This window comes from Thunnus thynnus, chromosome 15, assembly GCF_963924715.1.
Source record: "Thunnus thynnus chromosome 15, fThuThy2.1, whole genome shotgun sequence".
Taxonomy (NCBI): domain Eukaryota; kingdom Metazoa; phylum Chordata; class Actinopteri; order Scombriformes; family Scombridae; genus Thunnus; species Thunnus thynnus.
In genome coordinates this window covers 15160630-15172928 of record NC_089531.1, presented here as the reverse complement: position 1 = coordinate 15172928, position 12299 = coordinate 15160630, and the positions used below count along the sequence as shown (strand labels likewise).

The window sequence follows — 12299 nt, the reverse complement described above, 5'->3', positions numbered from 1 at the left end:
AGGCAGATGATTTGCCTGTTTCCACACAAATTTGTCAACAGATAGGCTGTGTATATCTGGAGAAGGGGTCGTTTTTCTTTTGAAGTTAGACCGTTGGTCCAAAATCTTCAGTTATGGACCTGCACTCTCAACTGATTCTGATTTATAAAAACTACTACTAATAATAATAATAATAACAATAATAATAACAGCAACAACAACAACATTTATTAATTAATAATAAATTTAATTTGTACCGCACTTTTCATTGTGAAACTCAAAGTGCTACAGTAGACTCACATGTGGTTGAGTTTATTGGTGATATTAGTATCAAATAGCTAGATAAGCCTTTTTAGACTGTCTGTCTGTTACATGAATGTATCAATACCATTCATATTGATACAGAAAACAGGCTGCCGTGACCCGGATTCGAACCGGGGTTGCTGCGGCCACAACGCAGAGTACTAACCACTATACGATCACGGCTGGCCATTGAACTTCTACGACGACCTGAGAATAGTCCAAAATATGTAACCTGAATGTGGAGTGATACCATGGATATCACTATGGGTTACTATGGTTACTATTATGAAGAGCAGCAAGGAATATACGTCATAATAGTTTTGAACTCAGCCACATTTTAAAACTCTGCGTTGTAGTTATCCTGTCAATTCCTACGTGTCAATTGCAGATCTTTGTGCTTTTGGCAACGACTTGTAACCTATATTGATGAGCCTTGTACTTTTACTTCATATGAAATATAAATATATAATTGTATTTTTCAGACAGAAGAACAGTTTCTTCCAGTACATTGTCAATTTTTATATTTTAATGGCTAAATTTTACATCCACAAATGCAAATTTTCTAAATCCCCCCCCTAGTTTGCTGCCTTTCCTTGTAGAAAAAATCTCCGTTCCTTGAGCCATATGAAGAACCACAAAAGTGTCTTACTACTGTCTCCACACTCAGAACTCACTTATGTAAACATGTAATCTTTATTTATTCATGTTTATTTATTTATGCATTGTCTCCAGTTTTCTCTTTGCCTTTTATGTTATTCTATGACATTTATGGTTTTGTTTAACTGTCTGCTTTGTGTGATGGTTTTCATGTATTCGTGTTATATTTCTATGTATTGTGTCTTTCAATATTTGGACAATAATGGTGAGGGAAGGGCGACTTTTTTGGTGTATGGGGTACCCGTCTGTGTCAAAACAGGCTGCCGTGACCCGGATTCGAACCGGGGTTGCTGCGGCCACAACGCAGAGTACTAACCACTATACGATCACGGCTGGCCACCAAGTCCGACTGACGGGGCTGTCACAGAGCTGGGTGACAAGAATTCCCCTAAAAAAGTTCCAATTTTATAAGTGGTAATTGATGTTATTGATTGAATCATTAGGCCTAATCACTATTTATACCATGGTCTGGGTAAATACTCCTTTCTGATTGGCCGGCAGGTGTGCGTTAAAACCGTTTATTGCACATGTAGTTCGGCTCAAGTTTAATCACCGTTCTAAATTCATTCGCCACCCAACCTGTAACCATAGCAACATTAAAGAGCACAGCTGTCAAAGCTTACGCGATTCAAATTTGCTTTATTGACATGATTGTCAATTGGCAAAGCATCAAGAATCAATGAAACAAAATAACATTCATATAACATTAGGATTGATATATTTTGATTATATATAGTATATCTATCTGTGTGTGTGTGTGTGTGTGTGTGTGTGTGTGTGTGTGTGTGTGTGTGTGTGTGTATGTCTAGGTCATTCACTGTTCCTCAGGTTGTGGCATGTTGATACATATTGGGAAGCAAGATATGTCCTGTCTCCTTGAGGGGTCATTAAGCTCTTTGAAGTCTGAGATTTTAGAGTTGAACTTGTTGAAGTAAATGTTCCTAATTTTATTTGTTGTTTTATACTGTAGGAGGAAGTGAATCTCTGTTTCAGCCTCATCTGTCTAACAGTTACCACATATTCTGTTTTCTTTTGGTTGCTATGAGTGTTTGTGTTGTCCTTTTTTGATTACCAGTTTGTGGTCACTGAGCCTGTACTTGGTTAGGATCTGTGTCTCTGCTTTCTATCTGTGACAGCAGGGAGATATTCTGCCAATTTATAGTCTCTTTTTAAGAGCCAGATAACATGTTAATCTACTTTGGCTTTTAGTTTCTTCTTTCCAATGTTCCAGATAGGTTTCTTTACATCGAGTTATAATTTGGTTTACTCTGATTTTTTTGTCCAAAGGCCAACTGAACTAAAGCTCATAAAGTAGTACAGTTTATTAATTCATAAAAAAAAGTGTGTCAGTTTCAAATTTAATACAAATGGAAGATAACATGTTGTCTTAAAACTCTAAAGTCTGAAATGCACTGCACCTTTGTTTTGCATTGAAAAGCAACGTGTATTGTGAAAATTGTAAAAATGTGTTTACAAGGTGCAACATTTTTTCATCAGTCTGAGCCTATTCTCCATTATAATCTACTACAACAGCTCTGCCATAAATTCTACTTTTACTTTTGTATGTTGATGGGGTGGACAAAATATTAGGAACAGAATATAATTCAATATAATGGGCTCTAGTACACAACCACCATCCACTATGACCTCAATAACAAACATAAAGCAGAATGATCGCCTGTCAACAAAAACTGAAAATGTTTAAGCTTAATAAAAGAGGAATTTATGGCAGAGCTATTGTATTGGATTGCATTGGATTGCACAGGTGTTCCTATGTGCTCAGTGAGTGTATAAAACAGCATTAAACCGAGTGACAGGAGAGGTCAAGAAGCTGCAGGCTTATACACTGGACCTGCTCTCAAAAAAAGGAAAATATAAATATATAAAACATGATTCAGCAAAATACAAAGAAAATAACTGACAATAAGAACACACAAAATGAACAGAAGAAGTCACCAATCAGCCGATAATTATCATGTAAAAATAAAATAAATACATACATCTGAGGGAATACTGTGAAACGTTTCCCTCAGATAACATTTTATGAAACTTATTATGCAAGTTACATTTGAAGAAGAAGTTACTGAAAGATGATGTGAGAAAAAATAATGACTCATTCAGGGTACTTTGGAAGTGATTATACTGTTAATCCTTGCTCAACCGACATGGGTTGCATAAGACATTTCTGTCCTCACTGAGCCTCCTGCATTGAGTTAAGACACTTCCCACACTGCTGTTATCCACCTGGGTGTTTCCCAGTCAAAACCTAACCTAACCTAACAACTTCTCAATTTATTATTGTATTGTGTTGTATTTTACTGGGACAATGTACAGTTTTAAACATAAATGTTAACATCTGATGTACTGCACCAGAGTTAGCTTTAAAGCTAATTTTCATCTGCAGTCCCTTACAAATAAAACATATAACAGTTTATGGAACAGTGGGCTAATTTTCATGCAGAAATAACTGATTTCTTTCACAAAAAAATCCTGCGTTTATACTTCTTAATAACAAAAACACAAATTTAGAGGTTGGGTGTTAAATAGAGAGAGTGTCAGTACAAGGTTGTAGTTGCCTGAGGGTAAAATGAACATCCAATATCAATTTTCTTTTATATAACCTTAGGGCAGAGAAAAGTATTACAGATATATAACATATATAATGTAATACAGATAAGTGATTTTATTTAAAAACTGAGCAACAGCCATCTACAAAAGTCACAGTGACATTTAACCATACTGAGAGTGTTTTTTTCCCGAAGTTGACATTCTAACCTACTTCACTGTAATCATGAATTATTTGCTGTGCTGATGAAGCTCACCAGGCCAGCGACACTGACCTCCGTCTTTAATGAAGTCCTTGCAGCTCTCGGCACTTTCTTGTCTCGCACGGTTCACATCCTCGCTCTTTGACCCCCTGCAGTTGGCCCACAGGGCGAAGTGTCCGCTGTGTCAACATGGGCTTATAATTTGTCTGTGATCTCCAGTAATCTGACTCTGCGGTCAGGATAGTGTATGTGGAGTAGACAGTAGCGCTGTGGAAGTGCTCTGTGGGCAAATTTCCCAGCTGACCATCACTTCATAAATCTGCTGGTGGATATTGTTAGACCTCCTGTATCAACCCTGACCCTGCCTGTCTTAAGAGAGATGTGTGTGCCTCTCTACTCCCTGTGCACCAAATGTCTGTCAGATGGCCTAAAGTTTGCAGATGACATGACCCTTTTGGGCCTCATCAATAAAGATGAAAAAGGCAGTCCACCATCAGCAGCGTGGAGCTGAAAACTAGAGTTTCAAATAAAAATGCTTGAAACTACCCACTAGAAATTAGTACCTAAACTGGGAATTTAAGATGAGGCGTTACGATTCTCAGAGCTCATTGCACTTAAATGTGATAGGATGTTCTTGCAAATTAATATTTGCTGTTTCACAAATATTGTTTTGTTTTATTCTACATGTTTTTTTATTGTCAATAAATTCCATGAAAAGTATTTTTAAAGCTCCCTCCTGTTCCCCGTCTGGGGCTCTCAGCTGTGTGCAATGTCAATAATTCACCAGAGCTCATACTTAAAGCCCCCCTGCGATCAAAAATATGTTTTTCTTCTTGTTGCTTTAGTTTGAGCTTCACTGGGCAGAATGATGTATGTGCAGAGTTTGACACTAGGAGACTGTTTTCACATTCATCTGCAGAAAGTGGAAAGTTTCTCTGTGCTCTCCTTACATCTCTGTGTAGAGGATGAACTTACAAGCGTTATTTGTGAAATCACAACAATTTTAGAGACAATCACAGTTGAGTATGCAATGTAATTTTAAGGAGTTTTGGGGAGGAAATCTAACTTTTTTGTGGAAAAATTGGAGTATCAAACATGTCTGGAAGGGATCTGTAATAATATTTAAGGGCCACATGTATGCCTCAGATCAGCAAAAGTCCATCATTCAAATTTAATGGATATATTGCAGTGCTATATTGAATTTAATGGATATATTGCTATAAGATATTGTCAGCACGCAGTATTTTTAACTCTCACACGACAAACTCTGTGATCAGAAAGCTTGACTTGTTTAATGACGTGAACGTTCACAGGTCGTAAACTGTGCATGAATCTTTCCCTTTCCACCATCCATCTCATATGACGCTAACATGACATTATGGCAGCAGGATGGTGTGTATGTGGGATTGACTTAATGAACTACAGTGCCCATGTTCATCATACTAAAGGAACATGTCACCCACACACATTGATGTGTTTTTAATCATTTTTGGAGAACAATGGAGGAATATAAGCTATACCAGGCTGCACAGACAATACTTGTTGGTTTTGACCTTCTCATAACTATATTTAATGATAATATAATCATGTTTGCACATTCTGCTTCAGTACAGAACCTCAACAAAAGTGAACAGAAAAGTTTTAACCACTATGGAAAAATCTGCATGACTAAAAGTCTGTGTTTCTGAGCCTTTGGGCAGAACAGTATGTCAAGAACAGTACAAGAGAAAGACACGCACAGAAAAATGGCACCATTTCAAATATATGACCGGGAGAAGGGCAGAACTTTCCCTGATGCATTCCACGCCCATTTACTTGTCAGAAGTGATTAAAAGACTTCATCCTATCCCATACCAATGATGGACTTGTTCCTTTCCCTCAGGAAACCTGAGTCACATACATTAGCTAAATTGCTGAATTTCTGGTCCCTTATGAGCCAGAGAACAGGCAGAGATCCTCGGGCAGGTTCTTCTGACTGTTTCTGTCCCGCTTTTGAGACAAAACGTTGACCGGATTTTTGCTGTCAGGGTCTCCTAACTCTGAAACACACAGTCTTGGAATTTTAGCCCTGCAGATTCTACATCACCATTAATTTTTATTCATAAAAATCATTCTGTTAATTTAATTTCTTGCTTTCTAGCTTGGGTTTAATCTATTTTGTTTAATATAGAGGTGGAATGTGACTTGTACATGTACATTTGCTCATGCACTGTACATAAGTAAAAATTTAACATATTTGCACTACTAGAGTATTTCCATTTTCTGCTACTTTATAAGTCTACTCCACTATATTGCACTACATTGAAAAGGGACATATTGTACTTACTGTATCTACTGCATTTGTTTGACAGTTGTAGTTACTTATCAGATTAAGATTTTAGATACAAAACATACAATCAGTTTATACAATATGACTCATTTTTAAACATTCCAATAGTATATAAAATAGTTCAAATTAGCTCCATATCAATAATAATAATTCAACAATATAATATATCCCATAGGTAGATTACTTTTTGCTGCATAATGAATACTGTTTTTACATTTTTACTAACAAAAGTTATTGTACTTTTATTTGTAATGGAGCATTTCATTAATAACAGTGTTGTATTGCTACTTTTGCATGGCAAGAAACCCTTTAATCCTTTCTGGAAAATTCAATTCTTTTAGTAACTGCCTTTATATATATATATATTATGACCTGGTTTGAAATACTTTGTTTTATTTTTTTTTTAAACTGTAACTTTCCCTATTTTAAGTTGAGGTTATTATTATGTATCTTATTGATTTATCTCTTCTTGTGACATAATTCACATTATAGCAATAGCCAAAATATGGTTTTGAAACAAGAGATTTGATTTCAGATTGCTGTAGTGATCAGATAGTCCTTTTTTTTCCAAACAATGGCTTCAGTTTTAGCAAGCATGTGCTCTGCTTCAGCACAATGCTGCCAGCTCCATCCATAATGATCAGGGCTATTTTTAAATTGGATTAATAAAGTGTGGTATTGTATTTACTCTCACAACTATAACTTATGTGTCCTAAAATGTTTTTAGTTTGAGATTTAGTCTGAACTATTTCACATATAGAATAACCTTGGTGGCAGTAGTTAAACATTTCACCACTCAGTGGCGCAACAGCTCCATCTACAAAAAACAGATGGCTTCAATTCTGTCATTAACCATTCTGAGCCCACAATCGCCTCTCTTTCTTTCTCCGTTTCCGTCTGTCTGTCTCTGTCCTTCCTCGATACTCTGCGATGATCCATAATCACACTCCATGTGTTTCCATCAACATCCATCACTCTTTATGGAGTTTTACAGTCAGGGGAGTAGAGCGGAGAAATCAAGAGAGAGAGAGAAAGACAGCCTTCCAGTCAGGGGCAGAGAGAAGGCTACTCAGCACTCAATTTCCAAATGACCTCCCAGATAGAAAGAATGTGTCCCTGTCCACACATTTTCAATTGCCAGTCTTGGGGTATTAAGCAGACAGCGTTTTGCTCTCCAGTCGGCAGAGCCCTCCTGACCTGCTCGCTTTATCTGAATACATTTCTTTTTCATAAATGTGTCGTTCCAGAGACATATCACCTCTCTACAGTTCTTCTTCTTAACCAAACCATTTCAGTTAGACACTGTATAATATTTACTTATTCCACTGAGAAATATTCTTAATAACATCTACAAAAATGTGAGGCGTCATTGTACTTATTAAAATGAAATGAGCTTCAATGCTGAAATGATTAAAGTAAGAGCTGCAATATGTATCATTAAACAAAAAGAAAATTGGATTTATAAACATATAGTGTGTTATGCATTGCCAGTCTGCTTTTTATATAATTCTGTGGCTATCAAACTCAGCAACAGCGATCACAGAAAGCACCAAGAAGTAAAATAACCGCAAAGGTGCTGCAGGCAAGACCAGAGACACGGGTGCAGTTTTTTTAGCTTCCACCAGCAGCTGGGAGGTTTCAAATTGGTCCATGTACAGTATGTGGCCCTTAACTACAAAAACCACATGGACCTGACTGCTGCTGCAATTTGATTAAAGTTTAGGTGGTGGAGCAAAGGTTAGTCACACCAGCAGGGGAGCACACCCTGTGGAAAAGTATGAGTTTTCTCTGGTGTGATGGTGTATATGTTGGCTGGGTGCAGCGATATCCACATGAAAAGCTAAAAAAAACATGAAAACCCTGTCTATTGTACTGTTCATAAAATGTGACCAAGTCGACCCACCACGTTTTACTGCATTTAGGTGCATGTTGGAAGGTTACAGTTACAATCCATTCATTCATTATTACAATTGCAAAGAGGATGGAAAAATGGGTTAGACATGACAGAGCCAGTCTTGATTTTGTAATCCCCGAATTGCCCATATGTGACATTTATGGAGATAATGGAAACATTTTCAACAACTCAGAACAAAATTGATGTCTCTCTATATTGTCTCTATATTCTATACCCCTTTTCAGAAATTGAATACATAACATCATCTGTGGGTTAAAGCGCTGGTGTTTTTGTCATTCAGATATACTGTAGCTGTTCCATAAACGTATGTTATGGCTTTAGAGCGGTGAGTTAAAAAAGTAATGATATCAAGGAAGAAGAGTGTTTTCTGTCCTCTGGCTACATCGGTGATGGATAATATTATAACTATTTTGCATTCAAGCTTTAAATAATGACCCAATAATGAATGTGAGAGATACCGGCTTCTTGCAGCAAATTCCCACAGCTTTTTTTTTTTTAATGTTCTCAAATTTAGGCTAAATCTTTAACAATGCTTTGTTCCTAAGGTATCTCACGTTATGAAAAGTTAAAATGTGAGCAGAACGTACTTTCTTCCCTTTTTTTTTCGCCCAGGACTGCATCATCCCGTGCAGGGTTTGAGAAGGTGAACAGAGCCTTTCAACAATGTACAGAGAGTCCTGCCAAGTGTACAGGTGCATTAAAGTATCTTTCTGTGACACGTATACTGTAGAGATAAGGTTGGAAATCATTGGAGTGATCCTTTAGGCAAGACAGCTTGCATCAGTCAGGCTGTTCAGTGCCAAACATTGGAGGTTCTGGTTGTAGGCTACTGAGCAGCAGCTGAGTGTAACTTTGTTTGTGTGATGCAGGGCTGTTGCTGAAAATGAGCGATCGTGTTCACTCAACCTTTTCTGGGTCAATAACATTAAAAAACCCACCAGTCCTCCTCTCATCTCAGTCAAAGATATTGCATTAGTAATTTAGAGCGGACGTAAAAGGAAAATAACTTGTCTCATTTAAATGCTAATTTGTCTTCAGCTGAAGATTCAGTACAGTGGCAACAGGTTGGCAGAATATGGAATATATTCTAATATATTGTATGAGAGCTCATAGATCAGACACAAAGACAGTTTTCCAACCACGTTTCCCCATAAAAAATCTTTTATTTCTTCATGCTTCTTTTGTGGCCCAGCAGTGCTGCATAAATATACAGGAACCAGTGGTCCGCACTACTGCCGTGACTGAAAATCATTACTGATGCTTTTTTTTTCAATCACACCTTCTCTGTCAGTGGTGACAGTATTCTTGTTATAGTGACCCCCTGCTTGTGTTGGTGGTGCATTGTTGCAGTTTTTTGGTAACACTTTCTATGAGGCCCCTGTCTACAATGCATTATAAACATACTTGTGTTATAATCTGCTTATAGCACTGTTTAACTATAGTTATAAGCACTATACTATACTATACTAATGTAATTTTAAGTTACTCGATGTGGTCATTGGGTGCTTTAAGTAAAGTGAGAAAAATATCATTAAACCTATGTGTAGTGAAGGAGGGTTCCCACACTAGGTCTTGAACCCCAGACCACAGACAGCTACGCTAACCAGAGGGCCAAAGCATTAAGCCATTGGCCCAGGGCCAGCACATCAAGTCATCCATGGTCATTACTCTCTAGAGGGCACAGGACTGTACCATGACACACAGCAAGAACAACATACAAAACGTTGTAAAATGAATTTATAGGTTTAATGGGTCATAACAGAAATTGAGTACTCCAATTTAACACAACTTAATTCCTTGGATATATATAAAAAGCCTTCCTTTCTTCTTTCCTCTCTTTCTGTGCTCCTTGCCTTTTACCTCCCTCTCATCACTCTTTTCTTCCCTCCTTCCTTTTTTCATCCCTTCTCTCTTCCCTTCCTTTATTGTTTCTGTTCTTCTTTCCTTTACTCCTTCCTTTAGTACTTTGTTTTTAGCCTCATCCCTTCCTCACTTCCTTCCTTCTATCCTGCCTGCCTTCCCTTCTTCCTTTTGTCTTCCTTCCTTTTTTCTTACCTGCCGGCTTCTCTTGATGTCGCTATCCTCCAATATTCTTAAACTATTTAAAAAAAAAATTCCCAATACAAATCTTTCCTTTCTTACCTTCTTTCTTTACTTCCTTCCCTCCTTCCCCCTATCTTCTGGCACAGTACTAAATTGGGATTACTAAAGGACAGGGACTACTTTGTGTCAATAGGTGATTACACATCTGAGTGGAAAAAAATGACTTGTGGAGTTCCCCAAGGCTCCATTCTGGGGCCTCTTCTGTTCAAGATCTACATGCTTCGGTTGGCTCAGATTATAGAAAACAATGTTATGATATACTTATGTTATCATAATAATGCAGACACCACACATATTCATATAACCATATCAGCAGGGGACTATGGTCCAATACAAGCACTGAGTAAGTGCACTGAACAAATCAACAACTGGATGTGCCAGAATTTTCTTCAATTAAACAAAGATAAAACTGAAGTAATTGTTTTTGGAGCCAAGGAAGAACAATTAAAATTCAACACTCAGTTTCAATCGATAATGTTAAAAACCACAAAACAAGCCAGAAGTCTTGGTGTAGTCATGGATTCAGACCTGAATTCCAACAGCCACATTAAGACAATTACAAATTCAGCGGATTATCGCCTGAAGAATATATCAAGAATTAAAGGATTTATGTCTCAGCAGGATTTGGAAAAACTTGTCCATGAATTTATCTTCAGCACACTCAACTAGTGTAAGGGTGTCTTTACAGGTCTCCCTACGATCAGACAGCTGCAGCTGAGTCAGAACACTGCTGTCCTCACTAAGACCAAAAAAGTGGATCACACTCCAGTTCTCAGGTCTTTACAGTCGCTTCTTGTCTGTCAAAGATATTGATTTTTAAAATACTGCTGTTGGTTTATAAAGCACTGAATGGTTTAGGGCCAAACACATTTCTGATCAGCTGCTATGTTATGAACCCTCCAGACGTCTCAGGTCATCTGGGACAGGTCTGCTTTCTATTCCCAGAGTCAAAACTAAATATGGAGAAGCAGCATTTAGTTTTTATGCTCCACATATCAGGAACAAACTCCCAGAAAACTGCAGGTCTGCTGCATCTCTCACTTCTTGTATATCAAGGCTGAATTCTGTTTTCTGCTGCCTTTTATTAAATCAACTAATAATTCATTTCTTACACTGCACTGTAACTTTTATTCTTGTATGTTATACCTGTCTTGTTCTCTTTTAGCTTGTTTTCTGTTCTCTCAGCTCTTTAATGACTGTTTTTAGTTGTATTTAAGTGTCTTTTTATGGTGTGTTTCTTTTGCACTTTGTCTCGATGCTTTTAATATTTTATGCAAAGCACCTTGAATTGCCTTGTTGCTGAAATGTGCTATATAAATAAACCTGCCTTGCCTTGCTATCTTCCACCCTTCTTGTCTGCCTTCCTGCCTTTCTTCCCTTCCTGTACAGTTTCCCAATAATTAAGTGACCCCATACATGCAGAGTTTTTCTCTCTCTAACTCTTTAACACTTCCACTCTCCTAAAGTCTCCCACACTCTTCTTTTTAATTTCTCCTATCTCTCCCCTCTTTGCCCCACTCCCTCACAGTCTATCTGAATCTTTAACCTCTTTCCATCTGTCTCTCTGTGTCATCCTCCGTCTCTGTCACTATTTCTCTCTCTCTGTCACTCTCCGTCTGTCTTGCTCCATCTTTCTCATTCTCTCTGTCGGTCCGCAGCCACCCTCGCTCTGTCTCTTTGTGATTGAGTGAGTTGAGAAGTTAGTTGGATACCCTTCTACTGTCCTCCAAGTTTAACCACAGACACACACACACACACATACACACATACACACACACTGACCTCCTTGTGTACATCATTTCATGGGCTCTTATAGTCCTTTCTGCTCTTGCTGGTATTCGATATGCTTGGCTTAACGTATAGCTAACATCTATTATTGCAGAATTACCTTTTGTGTGCTGCTGTGCAACTGTGTGTTTGTGTGTGTCTTGCTCATTAAGATTGTGGATCTTATGAATTTCCATTACACACAGTTGACAAGGAAATGGCCCAATTTTTAATTGGTGGGGATTCGCCTGCGACACAAGGTCATTGGCTGATAATATGTCAATTATCTGTCACTGAGCAAGCCGAGCGAGAGAGAAAGTGTGTGCGTGTGTGTGTATGTGTTAGTGAGAGAGAGAGGGGGACACCCGCACACACACACATACACACAAATGCAAGGCAAAGTCACCTCCAGGCACAACAACAGCAGGAACTCTTCAAAGCACCAGTCAACCTTCTTATTCTCTCTCTTTATTTTATC

General features: G+C 37.9%; 2 non-coding genes across 2 annotated transcripts; both read right to left on the bottom strand.

The window, feature by feature from the left end:
• Positions 1–393: 393 nt before the first annotated feature.
• Positions 394–465, bottom strand: trnah-gug (transfer RNA histidin (anticodon GUG)). The gene has a single exon. It is a non-coding gene; the product is annotated as a tRNA-His (tRNA).
• A 735-nt stretch (positions 466–1200) lies between these two features.
• On the bottom strand, positions 1201–1272 carry trnah-gug (transfer RNA histidin (anticodon GUG)). The gene has a single exon. It is a non-coding gene; the product is annotated as a tRNA-His (tRNA).
• Between the last annotated feature and the right edge of the window lie 11027 nt (positions 1273–12299).